Source organism: Apium graveolens, chromosome 11, assembly GCF_009905375.1.
Source record: "Apium graveolens cultivar Ventura chromosome 11, ASM990537v1, whole genome shotgun sequence".
In the NCBI taxonomy this organism is placed as follows: Eukaryota; Viridiplantae; Streptophyta; class Magnoliopsida; order Apiales; family Apiaceae; genus Apium; species Apium graveolens.
In genome coordinates, this window is record NC_133657.1 from 183021605 (window position 1) to 183049483 (window position 27879).

Consider the following 27879-nt stretch of genomic DNA (forward strand, 5'->3'; position numbering starts at 1 on the left):
TTAGAATCATGATACAAATTGTATAGTTTAAGTACATGACTTGAACTTGAGATTATATAATATATCATATTCTTAAAGGTCCCTAGTCGAGTATTATTATATAGGACAATAATAATACATAGATAGACTAGTATGTTGTTTGACAAGATAACCACATCTCATTGGTTATAAGTATGGGGATACTAAAGTCAATACATAGGTTTATGTGAGAGTACATGGTACTGGACAGACCCACAGTGAGATTCTTCATATTTAATAAAGTCATAAGAAAGACTCACAGTGATAATGGTGTAACGATCCTTTGACTTGAAATCATTATATTTCTATACGAGGATTAATATACTTTGACTACATTAAAAGTTACTTTTGATCGGGTGATGATAAAAGTGGACATCGGGTATATCATGAGTCGTATGAGAAATATGAATGATAGATAAAGGATTTAACCCTCCTATAATTAGGAAATATATTATTGGCCTCTTGATTGAGTGAGATTAGAAAAGCATGGCCATGCTCAAATAATGATTTATCTCGATAATCTACTCATGGATCAAGTAAACCCGGATTAAATGTTGAAGAGGATGACTAAATACATGCCTCGAGTTTAATCTATAATATATATGGTTAAAGGGATTATATTACATGAAAAACATTAATCACGAAAGGTTTTATCTAATCACGATTTAATTATTATTTAATTGGGTAACAATGATGTATTACTAGATACCGCTCATTGTTTATAATTTTATTAGAGAATAAAATTATTGCCAATTAAATAATAGCCTATAGGGTCGCACAAATAGAGCACTTAATGGAATAGTTAATTTAAATTATGGATTTAAATTAATTGATGATTATTTGAATTTTATTATAATTAAGTAAGACTTAATTGAGATAATATAAATTCGAATTAAAAGGAATGTTTTTGCCCATAATAATTAAGTATGACTTAGTTATTAATTAAATAATAGAAATTCGTTTTTATTATTTAATCCAATACCTACTAGGGTTGGGATTTGCTATTATGGGCCTTTTTAATCAGTCATTATAAATAGATAATGAGAGGTTAAAGAGGCTTGTACGTTTTTTAAGAAAACCCTAGCAGCAAAGAGAGGCAGAGGCAATTCAGATCGTCAAGAAGGAGGCTAGTACATCCATTCCGTAGTCAAGTTCGTGAGACGTTCTTGAAGGTGCTCGTGTGGATACCATAGAGGTGTTTCTCCGAGAGGTAGACACAAAGCGTGATAGCTAGGATCTCCGTTGAGTTCGTGAAAGTTAATCTCTTGAAAGGTATGATTCGTTATCTCCATAATCTGCCCATAATTATACATGGATCCTGTTTTTGAGTTTCGAAAATTTTGTTTTATTTACGTTTATCCGCTGCGTTTTATGCCTTCGGAACCCAACAATGGCATCAGAGCTACGTGTATAAGGGGCTGATTTGGTTACGTGTTTACTGTATTTTTACAAGTATGCATGTGTGATGAGTCTGCCATGATAACAGTTATGTTATATGAGTCTGCCATGATAACAGTTATGTTATATGAATGATATGATGAATCTGTTAATGATCTATATGATGATACTCGTATGTTTAAGATCTGCCATAACTCATATGTATGCGATCTCTTAAAATATGTATACTGATACACATTTTTGGTAACTGGGATATGGATCGTGTGTATACTGATACATGCTTCTGGAATAGTATTATGATACATGTTTTTCTAGTATTCTGATACTTGATTTTGTAAAAATTTCCGCCATCGGGGGGCTCGCTGCCCCCCGAACCCCCCCAGCGACCTCGTGCTTAGGGTTTCGTTTTTAATTTGTGCTTAGGACATATGCTTTACTTATTTATTATTCTTGATTGGATCATGATAAGTGATAAATAGTATGTCATCTTTATATGATCTATCATGTTCTTTAATGGTTACTTGAGCATGGTGCATAGTTATGGCCTTAAGACCTTAGTTGTAATGGTTTATTCTTTTGGTTTGTAATAAATACAACTTGCATGTCGTTTTCTATTTGTAGTTGTTTTATCTCGAATGTAACTCGAGTTCTTTTGTAAGTTCATTAGTATAATTCTTAATGTAACATCCAAGAAGGACAAGGGAAAGAGGAGGCATCCTATGGAGGCCAAGGAGACAATGGAAGCAATAGAGAAGACATATGTAATAGTTATTTTTACACCATAGATTGACCTTGATCTTTTCATTAGCCTGAAAAGATCACATAGGATTGGGCCATAACTATTGCACGTTTACTTTACGTACTTTTCATATGATGTATAAATAGTATGTGTAGAGTAGAAAATACATGTTTTAATTAGATTAATGATGCATGTATGTATTAGATACATCACCCATGCCATGCCTCTAAACAAGATAAAATCTATAATGACTCAAGATTTAAAATTAACAAACGATCATGAGATTCTCGTGTTTATGAAACACGGAATAAAATACGAATTTTCTTTATTTCTGACATGGGGCGATTTTGTCAACAACGGGTTCATAGAACTTGTAAGGCTGTGGGTTTTAAGCGAGACCGATGTGACTCCTCCACTACATGGAAATCAAACCATTGACGAGTATTGATTTGAAGTATTTTATTCAAGAAAAAATTGGGAATCTCTTTATGATGGGATCATGATCGTTCTAAATTAAAAATCCCTAAGTAAAAATATTAAGTTTTAATCAGATGCTTTCCAATGAATGAACACTCATTAAATCCTAGATCGATAAGGGGAAGGGCTGTCAGTGGCAGGGGACTCCTATCAATCATGGTGAAATGCGACGAATATAAACGGTTATATTCGGACGTTGTATCATTGGGTCTAACTTAACTGAGTCATCATAATAAGGTGAATATAAACGGTTATATTCAACTATTATGAACTTAGAAGCATAGAGTTTGGTTAAAAATCTATTAGATAGATAAGATCAATTGTTGTTCACCAAATTATCCAAGAATTATATATGATATAATTGACAACTGTTGTCTACCTAAATAATCATGTTTTAAGGATACCAGTGGTTGACTTAGAACATGACGAAATATGGATCTTGGCTCACTAGAAAGATTTATGGGATATACTTTCTGAATTAATAGTTAGGGCTATTAATTTGATAAAAAAATAGTGGGAGATATATTACGAATATATCATAATCATATGAACATAAAATTTTAACTCAGACAATCTAATGTTTATTTTGCGCTTTTATTATTGTAGATACTGAGTAATGGCAAACAACACAAACACACTATTTGTACGTTCAGTCCTTGAGAAGGACAAGCTGACAGGAGGAAACAACTTCCTAGACTGGTAGAGGAATTTGAGGATTGTCCTCAGGCAGGAGTGCAAGCTTCATGCCATTGATATTCCTCCTCCAGGCCCCCTTCCTGAGGGTGCTACTGCTGATGAACGAGCAGCACGCACAAGGGATGAGAATGATGCAAATGATGTTGCATGTCTTATGTTGGCAACTATGAGTGCTGAGCTTCAAAGACAGCATGTGCATATGGATGCATATACTATCAATGAGCACTTGCAAAGCATGTTTGCAAGCCAAACTCGTCAAGAAAGGTTCAACACGAGTAAGTCACTTTTTAATTGCAAACAAGGGGCGAGTGAACCAGTTGGCCCACATGTTCTGAAGATGATTGGTTACATTGAGTACCTTGAAACTTTGGGTTTCCCGATTGGTCCGGAAACTGGTATTGACCTAATCATGAATTCTTTGAACAACAAATTCACTAAGTTTGTTGTGAACTACAATATGAATGAATTTGACAAAACACCTACTGAATTGTTGCATATGTTGAGAACATATGAGACCAACATGAAGACAGCTGAACCTGCTCCCATACTGATGGTGGGAAATAAAGGTAAGGCCAAAGGGAAGGGCAAATGGAAGGGTAAGAAGAAGATTGGATCTGATGCTACACCCAAGCCAAAGTCAGGTCCCAAACAGGCTTTAAAGCCTAAAGGTGGTGTGGCCAAGGGTGAATGTCACTACTGTAAGAAAGATGGTCACTTGAAGAGAAACTGTCCAATTTACTTGGAGGATCTGAAGAAAAAGAAAGCAGTTCAGATTTCTGGATCAGGTATTTATGTTATAGAAGTCAATTTGTCTATTTCTACATCTTGGGTATTTGATACTGGATGTGCTTCTCACATTTGTATAAATGTGCAGGGCCTGCAGAGAAGTAGAACTTTGGCTAAGGGAGAAGTGGACCTAAGAGTAGGCAATGGAGCAAAAGTTGCTGCTTTAGCTGTAGGGACTTATTATTTATCTATGCCCTCTGGGCTTGTTTTAGAACTAGAAGACTGTTTTTACGTGCCTGCGATTCGCAGAAACATTATTTCTGTTTCTTGTTTGGACAAGAAAGGTTTTTCGTTTACAATAAAGAACAACAATTGCTCTTTTGCTTTGAATGATTTAACCTATGGTGTTGCGCGTTTATTTAATGGTTTATATGTTCTTGATTTAGATAACCCTGTCTGTAATATAGAAAACAAACGACTTAAAATGAATGACTCAAATCAAACATACCTCTGGCATTATCGTCTAGGCCACATAAATGAGAAACGCATATCCAAATTACATAAGGATGGATACTTGGATAAGTTTGATTTTGAATCATACCAAGAATGCGAATCTTGTTTGCTTGGTAAGATGACTAAAGCCCCTTTCACTGGTAAGGGTCAAAGGGCCACTAAACGTCTGGAGCTAATACATAGTGATGTATGTGGCCCAATGCGTGTAATGGCTAGAGGAGGCTACTACTACTTCATAACATTTACTGATGATTTCAGTAGATATGGATATGTATATCTTATGAAGAACAAATCTGATTCTTTTGAAAAATTTAAAGAATACAAGGTTGAAGTAGAGAAGCAAATTGGCGAAGATACAAGTATTAAGATCTTACGATCCGATCGTGGGGGTGAATACTTAAGCACCGAATTTAGAGAGTATTTGAAAGAGTGTGGTATTGTATCACAACTCACTCCGCCAGGAACACCTCAATGGAATGGAGTTTCAGAGAGGAGAAATCGCACCTTGTTGGACATGGTGCGATCGATGATGAGTCATGTAGATCTTCCAATTAGTTTCTGGGGTTACGCTCTAGAAACAGCGGCTTTCACACTTAACCGTGTTCCTACTAAGAAGGTGTTAGTGTAGGTGCCCTAGAGGCAATACATTATTCTTTTATCTTTATGTCAGTTGATCATTCAATAAATTTATTTATTATGACCTTAATTACTGCGATATTTTGTTAGCATAATAAATGTCCTTAGAATCATGATACAAATTGTATAGTTTAAGTACATGACTTGAACTTGAGATTATATAATATATCATATTCTTAAAGGTCCCTAGTCGAGTATTATTATATAGGACAATAATAATACATAGATAGACTAGTATGTTGTTTGACAAGATAACCACATCTCATTGGTTATAAGTATGGGGATACTGAAGTCAATACATAGGTACATGTGAGAGTACATGGTACTGGACAGACCCACAGTGAGATTCTTCATGTTTAATAAAGTCATAAGAAAGACTCACAGTGATAATGGTGTAACGATCCTTTGACTTGAAATCATTATATTTCTATACGAGGATTAATATACTTTGACTACATTAAAAGTTACTTTTGATCGGGTGATGATAAAAGTGGACATCGGGTATATCATGAGTCGTATGAGAAATATGAATGATAGATAAAGGATTTAACCCTCCTATAATTAGGAGAGATATTATTGGCCTCTTGATTGAGTGAGATTATAAAAGCATGGCCATGCTCAAATAATGATTTGTTTCAATAATCTACTCATGCATCAAGTAAACCCAGATTAAATGTTGAAGAGGATGACTAAATACATGCCTCGAGTTTAATCTATAATATGTATGGTTAAAGGGATTATATTACACGAAAAAACATTAATCACGAAAGGTTTTATCTAATCACGATTTAATTATTGTTTAATTGGGTAACAATGATGTATTACTAGATACCGCTCATTGTTTATAATTTTATTAGAGAATAAAATTATTGCCAATTAAATAATAGCCTATAGGGTCGCACAAATAGAGCACTTAATGGAATAGTTAATTTAAATTATGGATTTAAATTAATTGATGATTATTTGAATTTTATTATAATTAAGTAAGACTTAATTGAGATAATATAAATTCGAATTAAAAGGAATGTTTTTGCCCATAATAATTAAGTATGACTTAGTTATTAATTAAATAATAGAAATTTGTTTTTATTATTTAATCCAATACCTACTAGGGTTGGGCTTTGCTATTATGGGCCTTTTTAATCAGTCATTATAAATAGATAATGAGAGGTTAAAGAGGCTTGAACGTTTTTTAAGAAAACCCTAGCAGCAAAGAGAGGCAGAGGCAATTCAGATCGTCAAGAAGGAGGCTAGTACATCCATTCCGTAGTCAAGTTCGTGAGACGTTCTTGAAGGTGCTCGTGTGGATACCATAGAGGTGTTTCTCCGAGAGGTAGACACAAAGCGTGATAGCTAGGATCTCCGTTGAGTTCGTAAAAGTTAATCTCTTGAAAGGTATGATTCGTTATCTCCATAATCTGCCCATAATTATACATGGATCCTGTTTTTGGGTTTCAAATTTTTGTTTTATTTACGTTTATCCGCTGCGTTTTATGCCTTCGGAACCCAACAATGGCATCAGAGCTACGTGTATAAGGGGCTGATTTGGTTACGTGTTTACTGTATTTTTACAAGTATGCATGTGTGATGAGTCTGCCATGATAACAGTTATGTTATATGAGTCTGCCATGATAACAGTTATGTTATATGAATGATATGATGAATCTGTTAATGATCTATATGATGATACTAGTATGTTTAAGATCTGCCATAACTCATATGTATGCGATCTCTTAAAATATGTATACTGATACACGTTTTTGGTAACTGGGATATGGATCGTGTGTATACTGATACATGCTTCTGGAATAGTATTCTGATACATGTTTTTCTAGTATTCTGATACTTGATTTTGCAAAAATTTCCGCCATCGGGGGGCTCGCTGCCCCCCCGAACCCCCCCAGCGACCTCACCGCGGAGGTCGAACCGCGTGGTTAGGGTTTCGTTTTTAATTTGTGCTTATGACATATGCTTTACTTATTTATTATTCTTGATTGGATCATGATAAGTGATAAATAGTATGTCATCTTTATATGATCTATCATGTTCTTTAATGGTTACTGAGCATGGTGCATAGTTATGGCCTTAAGACCTTAGTTGTAATGGTTTATTCTTTTGGTTTGTAATAAATACGACTTGCATGTCGTTTTCTATTTGTAGTTGTTTTATCTCGAATGTAACTCGAGTTCTTTTGTAAGTTCATTAGTATAATTCTTAATGTAACATCCTAGAAGGACAAGGGAAAGAGGAGGCATCCTATGGAGGCCAAGGAGACAATGGAAGCAATAGAGAAGACATATGTAATAGTTATTTTTACACCATAGATTGACCTTGATCTTTTCATTAGCCTGAAAAGATCACATAGGATTGGGCCATAACTATTGCACGTTTACTTTACGTATTTTTCATATGATGTATAAATAGTATGTGTAGAGTAGAAAAATGCATGTTTTAATTAGATTAATGATGTATGTATGTATTAGATACATCACCCATGCCATGCCTTTAAACAAGATAAAATCTGTAACGACTCAAGATTTAAAATTAACAAACGATCATGAGATTCTCGTGTTTATGAAACACGGAATAAAATACGAATTTTCTTTATTTCTGACATGGGGCGATTTTGTCAACAACGGGTTCATAGAACTTGTAAGGCTGTGGGTTTTAAGCGAGACCGATGTGACTCCTCCACTACCTGGAAATCAAACCATTGACGAGTATTGATTTGAAGTATTTTATTCAAGGAAAAATTGGGAATCTCTTATGATGGGATCATGATCGTTCTAAATTAAAATCCCTAAGTAAAAATATTAAGTTTTAATCAGATGCTTTCCAATGAATGAACACTCATTAAATCCTAGATCGATAAGGGGAAGGGCTGTCAGTGGCAGGGGACTCCTATCTATCATGGTGAAATGCGACGAATATAAACGGTTATATTCGGACGTTGTATCATTGGGTCTAACTTAACTGAGTCATCATAATAAGGTGAATATAAACGGTTATATTCAACTATTATGAACTTAGAAGCATAGAGTTTGGTTAAAAATCTATTAGATAGATAAGATCAATTGTTGTTCACCAAATTATCCAAGAATTATATATGATATAATTGACAACTGTTGTCTACCTAAATAATCATGTTTTAAGGATACCAGTGGTTGACTTAGAACATGACGAAATATGGATCTTGGCTCACTAGAAAGATTTATGGGATATACTTTCCGAATTAATAGTTAGGGCTATTAATTTGATAAAAAAAAATAGTGGGAGATATATTACGAATATATCATAATCATATGAACATAAAATTTTAACTCAGACAATCTAATGTTTATTTTGCGCTTTTATTATTGTAGATACTGAGTAATGGCAAACAACACAAACACACTATCCGTACGTTCAGTCCTTGAGAAGGACAAGCTGACAGGAGGAAACAACTTCCTAGACTGGCAGAGGAATTTGAGGATTGTCCTCAGGCAGGAGCGCAAGCTTCATGTCATTGATATTCCTCCTCCAGGCCCCCTTCCTGAGGGTGCTACTGCTGATGAACGAGCAGCACGCACAAAGGATGAGAATGATGCAAATGATGTTGCATGTCTTATGTTGGCAACTATGAGTGCTGAGCTTCAAAGACAACATGTGCATATGGATGCATATACTATCAATGAGCACTTGCAAAGCATGTTTGCAAGCCAAACTCGTCAAGAAAGGTTCAACACGAGTAAGTCACTTTTTAATTGCAAACAAGGGGCGAGTGAACCAGTTGGCCCACATGTTCTGAAGATGATTGGTTACATTGAGTACCTTGAAACTTTGGGTTTCCCGATTGGTCCGGAAACTGGTATTGACCTAATCATGAATTCTTTGAACAACAAATTCACTCAGTTTGTTGTGAACTACAATATGAATGAATTTGACAAAACACCTACTGAATTGTTGCATATGTTGAGAACATATGAGACCAACATGAAGACAGCTGAACCTGCTCCCATACTGATGGTGGGAAATAAAGGTAAGGCCAAAGGGAAGGGAAAATGGAAGGGTAAGAAGAAGATTGGATCTGATTCTACAACCAAGCCAAAGTCAGGTCCCAAACAGGCTTTAAAGCCTAAAGGTGGTGTGGCCAAGGGTGAATGTCACTACTGTAAGAAAGATGGTCACTGGAAGAGAAACTGTCCAATTTACTTGGAGGATCTGAAGAAAAAGAAAGCAGTTCAGATTTCTGGATCAGGTATTTATGTTATAGAAGTCAATTTGTCTATTTCTACATCCTGGGTATTTGATACTGGATGTGCTTCTCACATTTGTATAAATGTGCAGGGCCTGCAGAGAAGTAGAACTCTGGCTAAGGGAGAAGTGGACCTAAGAGTAGGCAATGGAGCAAAAGTTGCTGCTTTAGCTGTAGGGACTTATTATTTATCTATGCCCTCTGGGCTTGTTTTAGAACTAGAAGACTGTTTTTACGTGCCTGCGATTCGCAGAAACATTATTTCTGTTTCTTGTTTGGACAAGAAAGGTTTTTCGTTTACAATAAAGAACAACAGTTGCTCTTTTGCTTTGAATGATTTAACCTATGGTGTTGCGCGTTTATTTAATGGTTTATATGTTCTTGATTTAGATAACCCTGTCTGTAATATAGAAAACAAACGACTTAAAATAAATGACTCAAATCAAACATACCTCTGGCATTGTCGTCTAGGCCACATAAATGAGAAACGCATATCCAAATTACATAAGGATGGATACTTGGATAAGTTTGATTTTGAATCATACCAAGAATGCGAATCTTGTTTGCTTGGTAAGATGACTAAAGCCCCTTTCACTGGTAAGGGTCAAAGGGCCACTAAACGTCTGGAGCTAATACATAGTGATGTATGTGGCCCAATGCGTGTAATGGCTAGAGGAGGCTACTACTACTTCATAACATTTACTGATGATTTCAGTAGATATGGATATGTATATCTTATGAAGAACAAATCCGATTCTTTTGAAAAATTTAAAGAATACAAGGTTGAAGTAGAGAAGCAAATTGGCGGAGATGCAAGTATTAAGATCTTACGATCCGATCGTGGGGGTGAATACTTAAGCACCGAATTTAGAGAGTATTTGAAAGAGTGTGGTATTGTATCGCAACTCACTCCGCCAGGAACACCTCAATGGAATGGAGTTTCAGAGAGGAGAAATCGCACCTTGTTGGACATGGTGCGATCGATGATGAGTCATGCAGATCTTCCAATTAGTTTCTGGGGTTACGCTCTAGAAACAGCGGCTTTCACACTTAACCGTGTTCCTACTAAGAAGGTTCAAAAGACTCCATATGAGATATGGAAAGAGAAACGGTCAGGCATGAACTTTATGAAAGTTTGGGGATGTAAGGCATTTGTGAAACGTCAAGAATCTGACAAGCTTGGACCTAAATCCGAAGAGTGCATTTTTGTAGGATACCCTAATGAAACAAAGGCGTATTATTTTTATAGTCCTTCTGAGCAGAAAGTGTTTATTGCTCGAGATGCTGTCTTCATGGAAAGAGATTTTATTTCCAAAAGAAACAGTGGGAGAACTATAGATCTCGATGAAGATCGAGAACCGCAAAATAGCATTGAACCTGAAGTGGAACAAGAGCAGAATAATGATAATGCTCAACAAACACAGGTTGTTCGTAGATCTGGTAGATTTCGCCATGAGCCAGAGAGATATGGATTTCTCATGACTCAGTGTGGTGATTTGATGCTCATAGATGAAGATGAGCCTCTCACATACCAAGATGCTATGAACAGTCCAGACTCTAAGAGATGGCTTGAAGCCATGAAATCCGAGATAGATTCCATGTACGAAAACCAAGTATGGACTTTGGTTGATCCACCTGAAGGGGTAAAACCCATAGGGTGCAAATGGGTTTTTAAGAAGAAAAAGGGCATGGATGGAAATGTTCAGACCTATAAAGCTAGGCTGGTTGCAAAAGGTTTCAAACAAATTCATGGTATTGACTATGATGAAACTTTCTCACCAGTGGCTATGGTCAAGTCTATAAGGATTTTACTTGCCATTGCAGCATTCCATGATTATGAAATCTGGCAAATGGATGTCAAAACAGCCTTCCTTAATGGAAGCCTTGAAGAGGATGTGTACATGACACAACCTGAGGGTTTTGTCGATCCAAGGAATGCTGGCAAGGTATGTAAATTGCGTCGATCCATTTATGGATTGAAGCAATCCTCTAGGAGATGGAATATCCGTTTTGATGAAATAGTCATAGAGTATGGCTTTGTTCAAAACGAAGATGAACCGTGTGTTTACAAGAAGGTTAATGGGAGCTATGTGGCATTCATAGTACTATATGTTGATGATATACTACTAATGGGGAATGACATACCTTCTCTAAAGGCTGTTAAGACGTGGTTAGGGAGCAATTTCTCCATTAAAGACTTAGGAGAGGCATCCTACATTCTAGGAATGAGGATCTATAGAGAAAGATCTAGAAGGATGATCGGTCTAAGTCAGAGCACATACATTGATAAGGTTTTGCATCGTTTTGGAATGCAAAATGCAAAAAGGGGATATGTCCCTGTGTCTCAAGGGATAACGATCTCTAAGGACCAATGTCCGAAATCATTGGATGAGAAGGACCACATGAATAAAGTTCCATATGCTTCAGCAATTGGATCTATCATGTATGCAATGGTATGTACTCGCCCAGATGTCTCGTATGCTTTGAGCATGACGAGCAGATACCAGTCTAATCCGGGTGAAGGTCACTGGACGGCAGTTAAGAATATTCTTAAGTACCTGAAAAGAACTAAAGATTCATTCTTGGTGTATGGAGGAGAAGAGAAACTCGTTGTAAAAGGTTACACCGATGCAAGTTTCCAAACAGACAGAGATGATACTGTATCACAGTCTGGTTTTGTGTTTTGTCTAAACGGAGGTGCTGTAAGCTGGAAGAGTTCAAAGCAAGAAACAGTAGCTGATTCTACAATGGAGGCTGAGTACATTGCAGCTTGTGAAGCAGCTAAGGAGGCCGTTTGGATTCGAAAGTTCATTTCTGTTTTGGGAGTGGTTCCATCGATCGCAGATCCCATTGATCTATACTGCGATAATAATGGAGCCATTGCACAGGCTAAAGAACCTAGATCACACTCCCGGGCTAAACATATACTCAGGAGATTTCACCTTATTCGAGAGATTAATGAAAGGGGTGATATACACATATGTAAAGTGCACACAAATGATAACATTGCAGACCCACTGACCAAAGGCTTGTCGCAGCAGAAGCACGATGGTCACACTAGTTCCATGGGTATTAGATATATGGGTGATTGGCTCTAGTGCAAGTGGGAGATTGTTAGTGTAGGTGCCCTAGAGGCAATACATTATTCTTTTATCTTTATGTCAGTTGATCATTCAATAAATTTATTTATTATGACCTTAATTACTGCGATATTTTGTTAGCATAATAAATGTCCTTAGAATCATGATACAAATTGTATAGTTTAAGTACATGACTTGAACTTGAGATTATATAATATATCATATTCTTAAAGGTCCCTAGTCGAGTATTATTATATAGGACAATAATAATACATAGATAGACTAGTATGTTGTTTGACAAGATAACCACATCTCATTGGTTATAAGTATGGGGATACTGAAGTCAATACATAGGTACATGTGAGAGTACATGGTACTGGACAGACCCACAGTGAGATTCTTCATGTTTAATAAAGTCATAAGAAAGACTCACAGTGATAATGGTGTAACGATCCTTTGACTTGAAATCATTATATTTCTATACGAGGATTAATATACTTTGACTACATTAAAAGTTACTTTTGATCGGGTGATGATAAAAGTGGACATCGGGTATATCATGAGTCGTATGAGAAATATGAATGATAGATAAAGGATTTAACCCTCCTATAATTAGGAGAGATATTATTGGCCTCTTGATTGAGTGAGATTATAAAAGCATGGCCATGCTCAAATAATGATTTGTTTCAATAATCTACTCATGCATCAAGTAAACCCAGATTAAATGTTGAAGAGGATGACTAAATACATGCCTCGAGTTTAATCTATAATATGTATGGTTAAAGGGATTATATTACACGAAAAAACATTAATCACGAAAGGTTTTATCTAATCACGATTTAATTATTGTTTAATTGGGTAACAATGATGTATTACTAGATACCGCTCATTGTTTATAATTTTATTAGAGAATAAAATTATTGCCAATTAAATAATAGCCTATAGGGTCGCACAAATAGAGCACTTAATGGAATAGTTAATTTAAATTATGGATTTAAATTAATTGATGATTATTTGAATTTTATTATAATTAAGTAAGACTTAATTGAGATAATATAAATTCGAATTAAAAGGAATGTTTTTGCCCATAATAATTAAGTATGACTTAGTTATTAATTAAATAATAGAAATTTGTTTTTATTATTTAATCCAATACCTACTAGGGTTGGGCTTTGCTATTATGGGCCTTTTTAATCAGTCATTATAAATAGATAATGAGAGGTTAAAGAGGCTTGAACGTTTTTTAAGAAAACCCTAGCAGCAAAGAGAGGCAGAGGCAATTCAGATCGTCAAGAAGGAGGCTAGTACATCCATTCCGTAGTCAAGTTCGTGAGACGTTCTTGAAGGTGCTCGTGTGGATACCATAGAGGTGTTTCTCCGAGAGGTAGACACAAAGCGTGATAGCTAGGATCTCCGTTGAGTTCGTAAAAGTTAATCTCTTGAAAGGTATGATTCGTTATCTCCATAATCTGCCCATAATTATACATGGATCCTGTTTTTGGGTTTCGAATTTTTGTTTTATTTACGTTTATCCGCTGCGTTTTATGCCTTCGGAACCCAACAGAAGGTTCAAAAGACTCCATATGAGATATGGAAAGAGAAACGGTCAGGCATGAACTTTATGAAAGTTTGGGGATGTAAGGCGTTTGTGAAACGTCAAGAATCTGACAAGCTTGGACCTAAATCCGAAGAGTGCATTTTTGTAGGATACCCTAACGAAACAAAGGCGTATTATTTTTATAGTCCTTCTGAGCAGAAAGTGTTTATTGCTCGAGATGCTGTCTTCATGGAAAGAGATTTTGTTTCCAAAAGAAACAGTGGGAGAACTATAGATCTCGATGAAGATCGAGAACCGCAAAATAGCATTGAACCTGAAGTGGAACAAGAGCAGAATAATGATAATGCTCAACAAACACAGGTTGTTCGTAGATCTGGTAGATTTCGCCATGAGCCAGAGAGATATGGATTTCTCATGACTCAGTGTGGTGATTTGATGCTCATAGATGAAGATGAGCCTCTCACATACCAAGATGCTATGAACAGTCCAGACTCTAAGAGATGGCTTGAAGCCATGAAATCCGAGATAGATTCCATGTACGAAAACCAAGTATGGACTTTGGTTGATCCACCTGAAGGGGTAAAACCCATAGGGTGCAAATGGGTTTTTAAGAAGAAAAAGGGCATGGATGGAAATGTTCAGACCTATAAAGCTAGGCTGGTTGCAAAAGGTTTCAAACAAATTCATGGTATTGACTATGATGAAACTTTCTCACCAGTGGCTATGGTTAAGTCTATAAGGATTTTACTTGCCATTGCAGCATTCCATGATTATGAAATCTGGCAAATGGATGTCAAAACAGCCTTCCTTAATGGAAGCCTTGAAGAGGATGTGTACATGACACAACCTGAGGGTTTTGTCGATCCAAGGAATGCTGACAAGGTATGTAAATTGCGTCGATCCATTTATGGATTGAAGCAATCCTCTAGGAGATGGAATATCCGTTTTGATGAAATAGTCACAGAGTATGGATTTGTTCAAAACGAAGATGAACCGTGTGTTTACAAGAAGGTTAGTGGGAGCTATGTGGCATTCATAGTACTATATGTTGATGATATACTACTAATGGGGAATGACATACCTTCTCTAAAGGCTGTTAAGACTTGGTTAGGGAGCAATTTCTCCATTAAAGACTTAGGAGAGGCATCCTACATTCTAGGAATGAGGATCTATAGAGAAAGATCTAGAAGGATGATCGGTCTAAGTCAGAGCACATACATTGATAAGGTTTTGCATCGTTTTGGAATGCAAAATGCAAAAAGGGGATATGTCCCCGTGTCTCAAGGGATAACGATCTCTAAGGACCAGTGTCCGAAATCATTGGATGAGAAGGACCACATGAATAAAGTTCCATATGCTTCAGCAATTGGATCTATCATGTATGCAATGGTATGTACTCGCCCAGATGTCTCGTATGCTTTGAGCATGACGAGCAGATACCAGTCTAATCCGGGTGAAGGTCACTGAACGGCAGTTAAGAATATTCTTAAGTACCTGAAAAGAACTAAAGATTCATTCTTGGTGTATGGAGGAGAAGAGAAACTCGTTGTAAAAGGTTACACCGATGCAAGTTTCCAAACAGATAGAGATGATACTGTATCACAGTCTGGTTTTGTGTTTTGTCTAAACGGAGGTGCTGTAAGCTGGAAGAGTTCAAAGCAAGAAACAGTAGCTGATTCTACAATGGAGGCTGAGTACATTGCAGCTTGTGAAGCAGCTAAGGAGGCCGTTTGGATTCGAAAGTTCATTTCTGATTTGGGAGTGGTTCCATCGATCGCATATCCCATTGATCTATATTGCGATAATAATGGAGCCATTGCACATGCTAAAGAACCTAGATCACACTCCCGGGCTAAACATATACTCAGGAGATTTCACCTTATTCGAGAGATTAATGAAAGGGGTGATATACACATATGTAAAGTGCACACAAATGATAACATTGCAGACCCACTGACCAAAGGCTTGTCGCAGCAGAAGCACGATGGTCACACTAGTTCCATGGGTATTAGATATATGGGTGATTGGCTCTAGTGCAAGTGAGAGATTGTTAGTGTAGGTGCCCTAGAGGCAATACATTATTCTTTTATCTTTATGTCAGTTGATCATTCAATAAATGTATTTATTATGACCTTAATTACTGCGATATTTTGTTAGCATAATAAATATCCTTAGAATCATGATAAAAATTGTATAGTTTAAGTACATGACTTGAACTTGAGATTATATAATATATCATATTCTTAAAGGTCCCTAGTCGAGTATTATTATAGGACAATAATAATACATAGATAGACTAGTATGTTGTTTGACAAGATAACCACATCTCATTGGTTATAAGTATGGGGATACTAAAGTCAATACATAGGTATATGTGAGAGTACATGGTACTGGACAAACCCACAGTGAGATTCTTCATGTTTAATAAAGTCATAAGAAAGACTCACAGTGATAATGGTGTAACGATCCTTTGACTTGAAATCATTATATTTCTATACGAGGATTAATATACTTTGACTACATTAAAAGTTACTTTTGATCGGGTGATGATAAAAGTGGACATCGGGTATATCATGAGTCGTATGAGAAATATGAATGATAGATAAAGGATTTAACCCTCCTATAATTAGGAAAGATATTATTGGCCTCTTGATTGAGTGAGATTAGAAAAGCATGGCCATGCTCAAATAATGATTTGTCTCGATAATCTACTCATGGATCAAGTAAACCCGGATTAAATGTTGAAGAGGATGACTAAATACATGCCTCGAGTTTAATCTATAATATGTATGGTTAAAGGGATTATATTACACGAAAAACATTAATCACGAAAGGTTTTATCTAATCACGATTTAATTATTGTTTAATTGGGTAACAATGATGTATTACTAGATACCGCTCATTGTTTATAATTTTATTAGAGAATAAAATTATTGCCAATTAAATAATAGCCTATAGGGTCGCACAAATAGAGCACTTAATGGAATAGTTAATTTAAATTATGGATTTAAATTAATTGATGATTATTTGAATTTTATTATAATTAAGTAAGACTTAATTGAGATAATATAAATTCGAATTAAAAGGAATGTTTTTGCCCATAATAATTAAGTATGACTTAGTTATTAATTAAATAATAGATATTCGTTTTTATTATTTAATCCAATACCTACTAGGGTTGGGATTTGCTATTATGGGCCTTTTTAATCAGTCATTATAAATAGATAATGAGAGGTTAAAGAGGCTTGTACGTTTTTTAAGAAAACCCTAGCAGCAAAGAGAGGCAGAGGCAATTCAGATCGTCAAGAAGGAGGCTAGTACATCCATTCCGTAGTCAAGTTCGTGAGACGTTCTTGAAGGTGCTCGTGTGGATACCATAGAGGTGTTTCTCCGAGAGGTGGACACAAAGCGTGATAGCTAGGATCTCCGTTGAGTTTGTGAAAGTTAATCTCTTGAAAGGTATGATTCGTTATCTCCATGATCTGCCCATAATTATACATGGATCCTGTTTTTGGGTTTCGAAATTTATGTTTTATTTACGTTTATCCGCTGCCTTTTATGCCTTCGGAACCCAACAGTTTCGACCCTGTAGGTTATAATCGGGAACCTGAAAGTGGACAATGGACTAGAGATGACCTAGTAGTCAGTCGACGAGCTCAATAGAGTTTCAACAGAAAACCCGAGTGTCGAAGTCGAATCTAATGTGGTCTAGTGGTTGGACGTTAGAGCCTGAGCGGCAGAGTCGGCTCAGAGTTGATCAGTAACAGTTGTAAAGCCCTATAAGGCAAGTACTTCTAAACCGTTTTCAAGATATAATGCAAATGTTTCTAAATTCTCTCGTGAAATATTGTTAAGTATTCAAAATAGCTCTGTTTTATACTATAAGTACTTTGAATCATAAAACCTTGAACCCGAATCACCTCACTTGATTCTTGAGCCATAAGCCTTAAATTTTTCGTAAACCATCCTTTGTTGATTTTCAGATACCAAATCACACAAGTATAACACTACTCCCCAAATGTATAACTATCAAACACCAAACACTGGAATAAAATTGTTTGAAAACACAAAAACTTTTATACTCCAACCATTCTTTATAACATCAATGAACTATTCCATGAAAAATCAGTATTCGTCTAATACCTGATCATTTTACAAACTGAAAATCGTTTCCTATACATACCCTGATATACCCTTGAGATATCCATGAGTTTCCTTACGTTTTTATTCAAGTGTTTAACCATCATTCATTATGATCTTGTTTTATCAAATTATATTTTTTATCATATTGAACTACTTTAGGATTTGATAGTTTTATATATGTGGACCAGATTCGTGGTCAGACTATACCAATGGTCAAGTTAGGCCAATGTGTGCCTTGGATCCAGTAATTAGAGCAGTGCTGTGTGCTTGCTCGGGGTTAGTGCGTGACTGATCAGCAGCCTAACCTTGGTTTTTAAAACTTAAAATGAATATCCAATTCTAATGATTAGTTAAAAAGAAACTTGATTCCTCTGAATCATTTCTTTTGATTATTGCTTATCCTCAGTTATCCCTATTAAGACTTGCTGAGCTAGTTAGCTCACCCTTGCGATTCTTTTATATAATTTACAGTTGAAAATAATATGGATGATAGTGAAGTTCCTCCGTCCAAAGTGCGGGCTAAGGTTCCAGTTGAGTTGGATTGAGCTAACAGAAGCTTCATGCGGTAGAGAGATAGCCAGATTGTAAGAATGATTCTATTATCAGTTGTAAATTAAATTAGTTGGGATTTGATCCGTTGTAATAATAAGTTCAGGTTGTGGCTTGTTTTCATACTTTAACCTGTTGCGATCCGTGGTTATGTGAAGCAGGGTCATTGCAAATAATATTTCTTATACAGGTTTATATACTGTGTATGTGTTGTGGACCCCAAACTTCTGACCCGGGTTGGAGGGCGTCACACTTCCGAAAACTCCTTCCTAACCTAATTTGGTAATTCCGGACATTTTCCGTGTTTTGACTTTTTCGATCCGGATTACGCTTTGACCCGTGTGCGGCCCGACGGAAGATTTTCGATACGATAATTATTTCAGGTGAATGAACAAACCCCGTATTCTCGAAAGACGGGATATTATTACGTTATTCTCATATATAGTGTTTTATAAGAAGCCCAGTTTGGATAATTATCCAATACGGGTATCAAATCGGATCATTTTTGCAGTTACTTAGCGGCTAAGTAATTAATTTAACGATCCAAAATGATCCAAAATGAACCAATATTCCAATATATATATAGCCCTTTTATCATTTCATTATATTCGTATAATCACAATCAGTCAGTAAAACCCCGTAAAATACAGAGAAATTGTCGAATTGATATTGCGTTCTTGAGAATCAAACGTACAAACGAAGGCGTTATCGAACTCCGATTCAGGCGTGCAACATATCAAAACGAAGCTCTCGAAAAGTACTTTCATAATCAATCATCCGTTTTTATGCAAGAATCAAGGTATATTTCTCTGATTTAATTATCTTATTTCGAATTATTTATGAATTAAATTATAAAAATTTGTTTTTGATGTTGTTGATATGATTTGATGCCATAATCATGTAGATAATATTTTTCTGATCATTTTGGTATATAATATGTCAGATTTTGAGCTTCACATCATGTAGAAAAGTGGCTTTGATTCTCGGAAAATGAAATTAGGGTTCTTGTTCAAGAACAATTTTAATTGAAATTTGGGCGTTTTAATTTTAAGGGTTATTGATCGAAATGGATTATATAGATGAATAGATCGTTAAAAGATGAGTTGATTGATATATCTGAAAGCAACAGACAATGCCTGGTTGCCCTGGAACGTGATTCACCAGAAAACCGCCTCTCGCCGGCGTTGGAAAGTAAGGAAATTACTCAGGATACTATGTTCTATCAATCTGCAGTTGCTAGTTGAATTCTGGGCGATATTGCAGTCACCGAAAAAGCTCATGGTCGGCGACCATGGCTTCCGGCGACCCGGGGGGGGGGGGGACACTGTAAAATTACAGTTTAACCCTCGTGGTTTGTAAAAACTTGTGATTTTAATACCCCTATTTTAAAAATTTTACAAAAATATGATTTCAGTTTTATTTAATTTCAAAATAATATTTCTGTTTATAATTTATTTTCAGAAATTATTTTTATTATTTTAAAATTTCCAAAAAAATCCATTATTTAATTTCTGAAAATTTCTTTTAATTTTAAAATAAATCTTAATTTATTAATTAATTAATTTTAGTTGATAATTAATTATTTAATTAGTCAATTAATTTAAATATTAATTGATTAATTAATTTAATTAGTTATTAATTAATTTTAATTGATTATTTAATTAGATTTAATTATTTAAAATTGATTTAAAAATTCCGAAAAATAGTTTCGAGCTTTAAAATATTATTTTAAAATTATTTTCAAGGCTCAATAATTATTATAAAATTATTTTAAAGTCAGACTCAGGTGTTTGAACCCTGTTAATTAATTATAAAATGATTCGGAGGCCCATTTTAATTCTGAAAAATGTTCAAAAATTCGTAATAAATACCTGGAAAATCATTTTGACCCCGAATCTTTTGTGAAAAATTATTTTGATCGAATATCTTACGTGTTATGTGCTACGTGCTAACTGATTGATGTGCTATATGCCTATCTGGTTATGGTTTGACTGTTTTAGTCATAACTTTTAATCCGTAAGTCGGATTTGGGTGAAACGAAGGGTAGATAAAAGCTTTTGACGTCTACGTGACGATTAGAATGATATGAGATTGAGTGTTAATAGATACTTGTGATTCCTAGCAGAGTAAGTGAGGTATAGAAAAGGAAGCTAGTGATCAGTAAATAGAACAGAAGTATAGAAAAAGAAAGCAAGTGATCGATGAATAGAAGCAAGGCATAAAAAAAGAAGGAAAGTGATGGTTGATGAGTAAAATTATTAAATGAGTACAAGTAAAGTGGAAATCGTCGCTAATAAGGCAAGTACTTCTGAACCTTTTTCAAGATATATTGCAAATATTTTCGAACTTTTTCATAATATGTCGCTATTATTCAAAATAACTCATGTTTTATACTGCAAGCACTTTAAACTATTTAACCTTGAACCCTGATTCTTATTGATTATGAGCCATAAGCCTTATTCTTCATAAACCATTGATTGTTGAATTCCCAGATACGAGCCATACACATACGATACTACTCTACCAATACATATCTACCACATACTGATTCTGATATTGAGTTTCTTAAATACCAACCCTTATTCCTTGTTTAACAGAAGACCAATTCTTGGAACCCTTGAACCCTTGGTCTTCTACTTTCTGAATCTTTCCTTGATTGAAAGCCAATGTTTTCGAATTCCAAGTTATGCCTTCATGGTGTTATGAATTACCCTATGCTTCAAGATAAATGTTGTTTATGATTCAGCTTATTGATATACATTGGTTATCATATTGAATTGTTTTAAAATTGGATGGTTTTATAAATATGGACCAGATTCGTGGTCAGACTAGATTTGTGGTCATAATAGGCCAATGCGTGCCTTGGATCCAGTATATAGAGTAAAGCTGGGAGCCTTGCTCGGGGTTAGAGCGTGACTGATCAGCAGCCTAACCTTGGTTTTTAAAATGAAAAGTGAATATCCAATTCTAATCATTGCTTATTCAGAAACTTAATTCTTCTGAATCATTTAAATTGGTGATTGTTTAACCTCAATTGCTGCTATTATTACTTGCTGAGCTAGTAAGCTCACTCTTGCAAAAATTTTATATTTTCAATAGTTGGAAAGGATATTATTGGTAACGAGGATTCCCTGTCCAGTGTGCGAGCTAGGATTTCCGTTCAAGTTGGATCGAGCTAGCAGGAGCTTTATATTATAGATGAGTTGTGTAAGATTGTAAGTATGATATCCTTTGCCATTGTAATTTGAATTAGTTGGGATTTGGTATGATGTAATAAAAGTTAAGATTATGGCTTGTTTTCATACTTTAACCTGTTGCGATCCGTGGTTGTGTATAGAAGGGTCAATGCATATAATACTTTATATACAGGTTTAAATATTGTGGTGTGTGTTGTGAGCCCCAAACTTCTGACCCGGGTTTGGAGGGCGTCACAGGTTGGTATCAGAGCTACATGTTATAAGCCTAGATTGTCAGGAATGGATAGAGGGTTAGGATTAGGATTAGGAAATAGATAAAAGATAATCGAGAGGTTGAGTGCGATCAAATAGTAGGTTTTAGTGGGATTCGTGATGAAATTCGACATCCTTATCTAGCGATGCGATTTTCAGATGGCGGCGATGGAAGATTCTTTTATCCCTGGATTGCATGATCATTCGGAGCCTTCATTCGGAAGACTATCATCTGATTCATGCCTTGCTCGTCCACCGATATTCTCCATGTCACCTCATGTTGCGACGGTTGCACCTTTTCAAGTTATTTTTTCATCCCCTGATGCGAGACTACCTAGTCGGGAATTCTCCACATGCTAATCATAGTTCTACCGGATGTTCGGCTGTGAGCGCATCTTTTCTGTCTACCCTCCACCTTGTCCTATACCATCAGTTTAAAACCCGTGCTACGAGGTAATAGCCCCTATAAGGATGGATTCGAGAGCTACAACATATGGTGAGTACATAAAATATTAAGAAGGGTGAGGAGAAACCTAAAGAGAGGATTCGTGTGTTTCGGAGAATAGTTTCTACCAGATTATGTGGAGTTAATAGTAAGTATGTTATCTATAATTATCTTATGGAGTGATGTAGATGGATTTCAAAGGAATTTGAGAAGATTAGAAATTGAGTGTTTTCTTGGAAATAAATGATGATGTTATGACCAAACATGATGCGTATAGTAGTAGTGAGATGTAATATTAGTTGATTTTGTTTTATAAAATAGGTTGATAGACCTATTATAGATAGTAATCGTAAGAAGTAATGATGGAAGTATTACCAGTATGAAAGATTTGAAGAGAAGCTATGAATAAGATAATATGCAACAATAACTAAATTTTTTGTTGACCAATGAAGGATGGACCCAATGAGGGATAGAGGATATGCATAAATGAATGAGCTTTTACCATATGGTGTTTCCAATTTGATACTTTATAGTGGTTGAAAAGAACGACAACCAACTCATATAGTAATGACGAACAGGTGTTTGATTTTCAAAATTTTAAATAGTTTTCAAAAGAGATTTTTCTTCACAAAAATTTTCTAAAATTTCTTGGAATAAAACAAGTTTTGAAAACTTGGTTGTCCAACTACTACTTGAGTTTCTTGTTTGTTATAAGATTCAGATTATCCAGACGAATGCTTGTTTTAGAAAATTAGTATGGTTCATTCAGAAGGCCAAGTGGAAACGCTATTACGGAGAAACTGCTCATCCAATTTTTGAGGCAATTAGAGTACGAGTAATATGTCGATTCACGAGGAGCTGAGTATGAGCAAAGAATATTAAGGAAATCTCCAAACTTTTTAAAGGAAGAACGTTTTTAGCAAAGAAGGCGATATGTTCAACGACCAGCAGTATAAGCGAAATTTGAGGTTATAATTGTAAATCTCGTAAGACCGTAAATTAAGTCAAATTATATACATGGAAGCGCAACGAGAAAGGTACGAGGCCCGGTACATGGGAAATTATTCTAATGATCGATTAAGAAGGCATGTTAGAGAACTTTCTAAAGTTAATATATGACTCGAAATGGGATCTGTTGATTGGACAAACATTAAAGCCGTAAACAGATGTAATGTGAATGATGACCAATGATGTCATTCTTTCCTATAATTCTGGTAAATCTCGAGTAAAATATGAACTTCTTTCATGGTCAGCCCTATAAGGTGATTACTGAATCCCTTTCAATTCGTTCCTTCTTCAAAATATTATTATTTTTAATTGGGACAAGCAGTGGTATGGTGTGACGCTTTGTCAAAATGACAAAGAGTCTGGTGGGACGCCACCTAATCATGTGCTGTGTGCCATATGGTATGAAAGACTGGCCATCTTGAGTACTAATATGGTTGTCTTATTCCTATTTAAATCATTATTCATTCTTTCTTCCTCAATCCTGATTTGTTGATTCATGAATTTCTTCGATTGTTTCCTTGTATTCTTATTCCTTACCAAAAAGTATTCAATCAGAATCATATACATAAATTCCTTCTTGTGTAAGGTCTATCCTTCGAATATTTTAAAGGAAGTAAAATGAACCCGTGTAACAGATAAAGTTACGTAATAAGTATGGACAATTGCAAGCTGATGGATGGTGGACATTTACGAGCAGAGAAGAATCATTATGCCGATAACGGGATAGTTGCGAGGACATCAAATCAAAGGCAGAGATCTGCATACATGATACGTTGCAAGAATGAGATTTTGGCGTGAATTGGGGTAATTAGCAAAATGTATGAGGTAAATTAACTAGAGAAATAAGTAAGTAAAACTGCATATATCAGGTGAGGCAAATGATCGATTGAACAATGAAGGCGAATGAAGAAATTCTTAATAATAACCAGATAATCGATTAATATATTATGGAAATGAGGCATACCTCAATCATGTGGGAGATATTTGTCATGAAGATTCAAGATCGAAGAAATGCTAGTTACGAATAAACTTTAAGTGTGTTCATCAAGGGATGGTTGGGCTTTCCCACTCAAGTAAGTGAGTTGTGGTAAAATTGATGCTTGTAGTTGGGTCGGCAAAGAAGGTTAAATATGGAAAGATATAAGGGGAGATGAAGGTATGGTGGTTTGACTGCAACAATTTTTAAGATATGAAGTTTTAAAACCAAATGAATTTTCTCGCAAGATTATAAAAGTGTTAGTTGAGATCAGGTGATGGTTATCAAAAATTGAACAAGTTAATTAATAAAAACAAGGGTATATTGTCAAGGATAGACGAATTATTAAGTAGAGAGCTTGAATGGAAACATGAACTAGAGGAATTTTAGAATAATTTGTAATCATTCTCAGTAGTGATATTCTTTTATAATCAGAGAATATGAGAAAGAGGTATGGTATAATAAGAATTGTTCGCTATAATCTTAAGTTGAATTAGAGACATGGATTAATATTATACGAGGTAATGAAATGGTGAGTTTAGAAAGTGAAAGTGGACTGGTATATTTGAGGATTGATTGTTGGTTATTTGATTGATTGTTGGTGTCAGCTCGAGCCCGACTGGTAGTCAATAATATAAAGGAGATGCTGCCCAAATTTTTCGGAAAATACCCTACTCTTACAAATGGAAAATATACTTCCGTGTATTATAAATGCTCATGTTAATACTCCAATTAATTGTGATCTCGGTTCTCGAAAGAGGTTGTTACATCCAATTCGACTATATATAATTGGTCTTTGATTTCATTTAGCTAGTCATCACTTGGCACCATTGATCAATTAAGTGAGTTAATTGGCTAATTGTACCAATTAGTGGTCAGTTACAAGAAGATCGACTCCAATTAGATTAAATTAAATTTTGATGTGACTTTCAAATTTGAAATCAAAACAATGAGGAATTGGGGAGAAGTAAGGACGCTGGCAGAATTTAGAAATTGTCACAAATGTGTGAGTTTTTGCTTGGGTGAATACGCCTGTCATAATGAATAAGAGAAATAAAAAGTCATTTGTATGGAAAAGTGAGGAGCATGTTTTTAGGAGCTAAAGATTTAAGATGAAGCAACGAGAAGAAAGGGAGATGGAATAAAGCAGAGATTAATAACTACACCAATATGGATTTCATTAGACAATCAAGGAGATGCTATTATCTGCAACAAAGTTTTATCAAAGGACATCTTGTTTTTAAATGGTTGTGATAATCATATAATAAATGATTTGTTAAGTATTTCTGTTTCGGATAAAGTGTGAGATACAGTTATAATTCAGTTTCTGATTGATGTTGATACTTAGGTTGTTATTAAATATCGAAAGTGGTATTAATATAGATGATTGATGTTTACTTCAGAATGGGATGTTGTGAGCATCAAAGTTCGTATTAATATCTAATTTGATATGACAACAAAATGAGTATTAATGTCAAGAGTTCGGTTTTGAATAAGCTATGAGAGTAAAGAATGGAGATAGAAAAGGAAGTGGAATAAAAAAGGTGATAAATAAACCTCATAAAATGCCAGGAAAAGTAGATGTAGTAACAGATGCATTAATCAGAATGGAAAGACCGAACGTGTTGACAGTGTCAGAAGAATTATACAAGGGATTTCAAAAGTTGAAATTGGAAGCCAGAGCTTGCAAACCTAGCAATGCAAAGATGTATAGTATGATTTTCAGCCAGAATTGCTAGAGAAGGTAAAGAAACGTCAAGGGGAAATAATAGATCAAGATATTATCATTAGGAAAAAAATATATATGTATACTCAAAAGGATGATCAAGGCATTCCCAAATTTTATTTCAGAATATGGGATTACACCAGTGACAGAATTGAAGAATGGAATTTGACAAGAAGCTCACAACCTAAGATATTCAATCCATCCATGGAGTACCAATATGTATAGAGATTTAGAGGAAAATTATTGGTGGCCAGATATGAAGAAAGAAATGGTGGGATATATTAGCAAATGTTACACGTATCAAGGAGTTAAGGCGGGACATCAAAGACTAGATGGATATATTTTGCCAAGAAACGTCGTGGTGATGTCATCTGAGAACCAAAAGTGAGGAAAGCGTTTATTGCATTATTATTGATAGGTTATTTAAACCTGATAATTCTCATTTAGGAATAAACGGTTTATCCCATAAGTGGGTTAGTTGCTGCTTAAAGAAATGGTGGTACGTCATCAGATCCAAAAACTAATTATAGATAATCAATATTGTGTAATTTAAAATTTGACAGAAGTATTCAGAATACGATAAATAATGTCGAACTAGAATGGTATGTACTACTTCTAGATGAACAGATATTAAGTAAAGCGGAACTAAAACGATAGGAATTTGGTTGAACAACGATAACTCAAGAGATTCAAGCTACTCCGAAGGTATGATACGGGGCATAGATGTCAAAGAAGACTCTCTGATAATATGGCATAAAGAAAGAATAAACGTTATATGTGATTAGACGTCAAGGAATGCATTGCAGTCAGTCTCGTATGAGAACTCCTTAGAACCAAAATAATGATAATATAGGTTAAAAGTATGCTGGTGATGCCTCCAGGTTAGTGTACTTTCTTTAAAATGGTAAGAGATCTCCGCTCGATTAACATACTCGATTGTGCTTCAAGGAAAATAAAATATGGTGATAAGTCTGTACGTCAGTCATATTCAGTCGAGATTTTCTCGTTAATTCTTAACTCTGGAGTAATCTCGAGAATGTTAGAAATCGAATACGCCATAGTTCCAGTATATCATTCGCAGATGGACGAGAAGATTAAAAGAACGATTAAAGTGCCTTGAATGCGATTCGAAGTGATTATGAACTAAGTTAATTGAATAGAGAAATATGTGGGAAAGAGGTTCAATAACCAGTAGCTATTGTAAACGTTCATGAGCACGAATTACTAGAATTACAAAGAAAAGCTAATTAGTAAGCATTATGCTGGTCCCTTTTTGAGACAGTAAAATAGTCAGGATAAGTGTAAGTAAGATGGCTTCATCGCCACACGTTTAGCAGATTTATACAGTATTTATACGTGTATACTCAGGAAAAGTAATTTAGCTCCACTATATATAAAATGGAGACTTGAGTTGAGTTATATGAGCAACAGATAGAATATGATGTTAGCGAGAGGTTGTTAAGTAATGGTTGATGCTGCAAGTAAAAGTTTAGGAAAAGTTGTAAGGT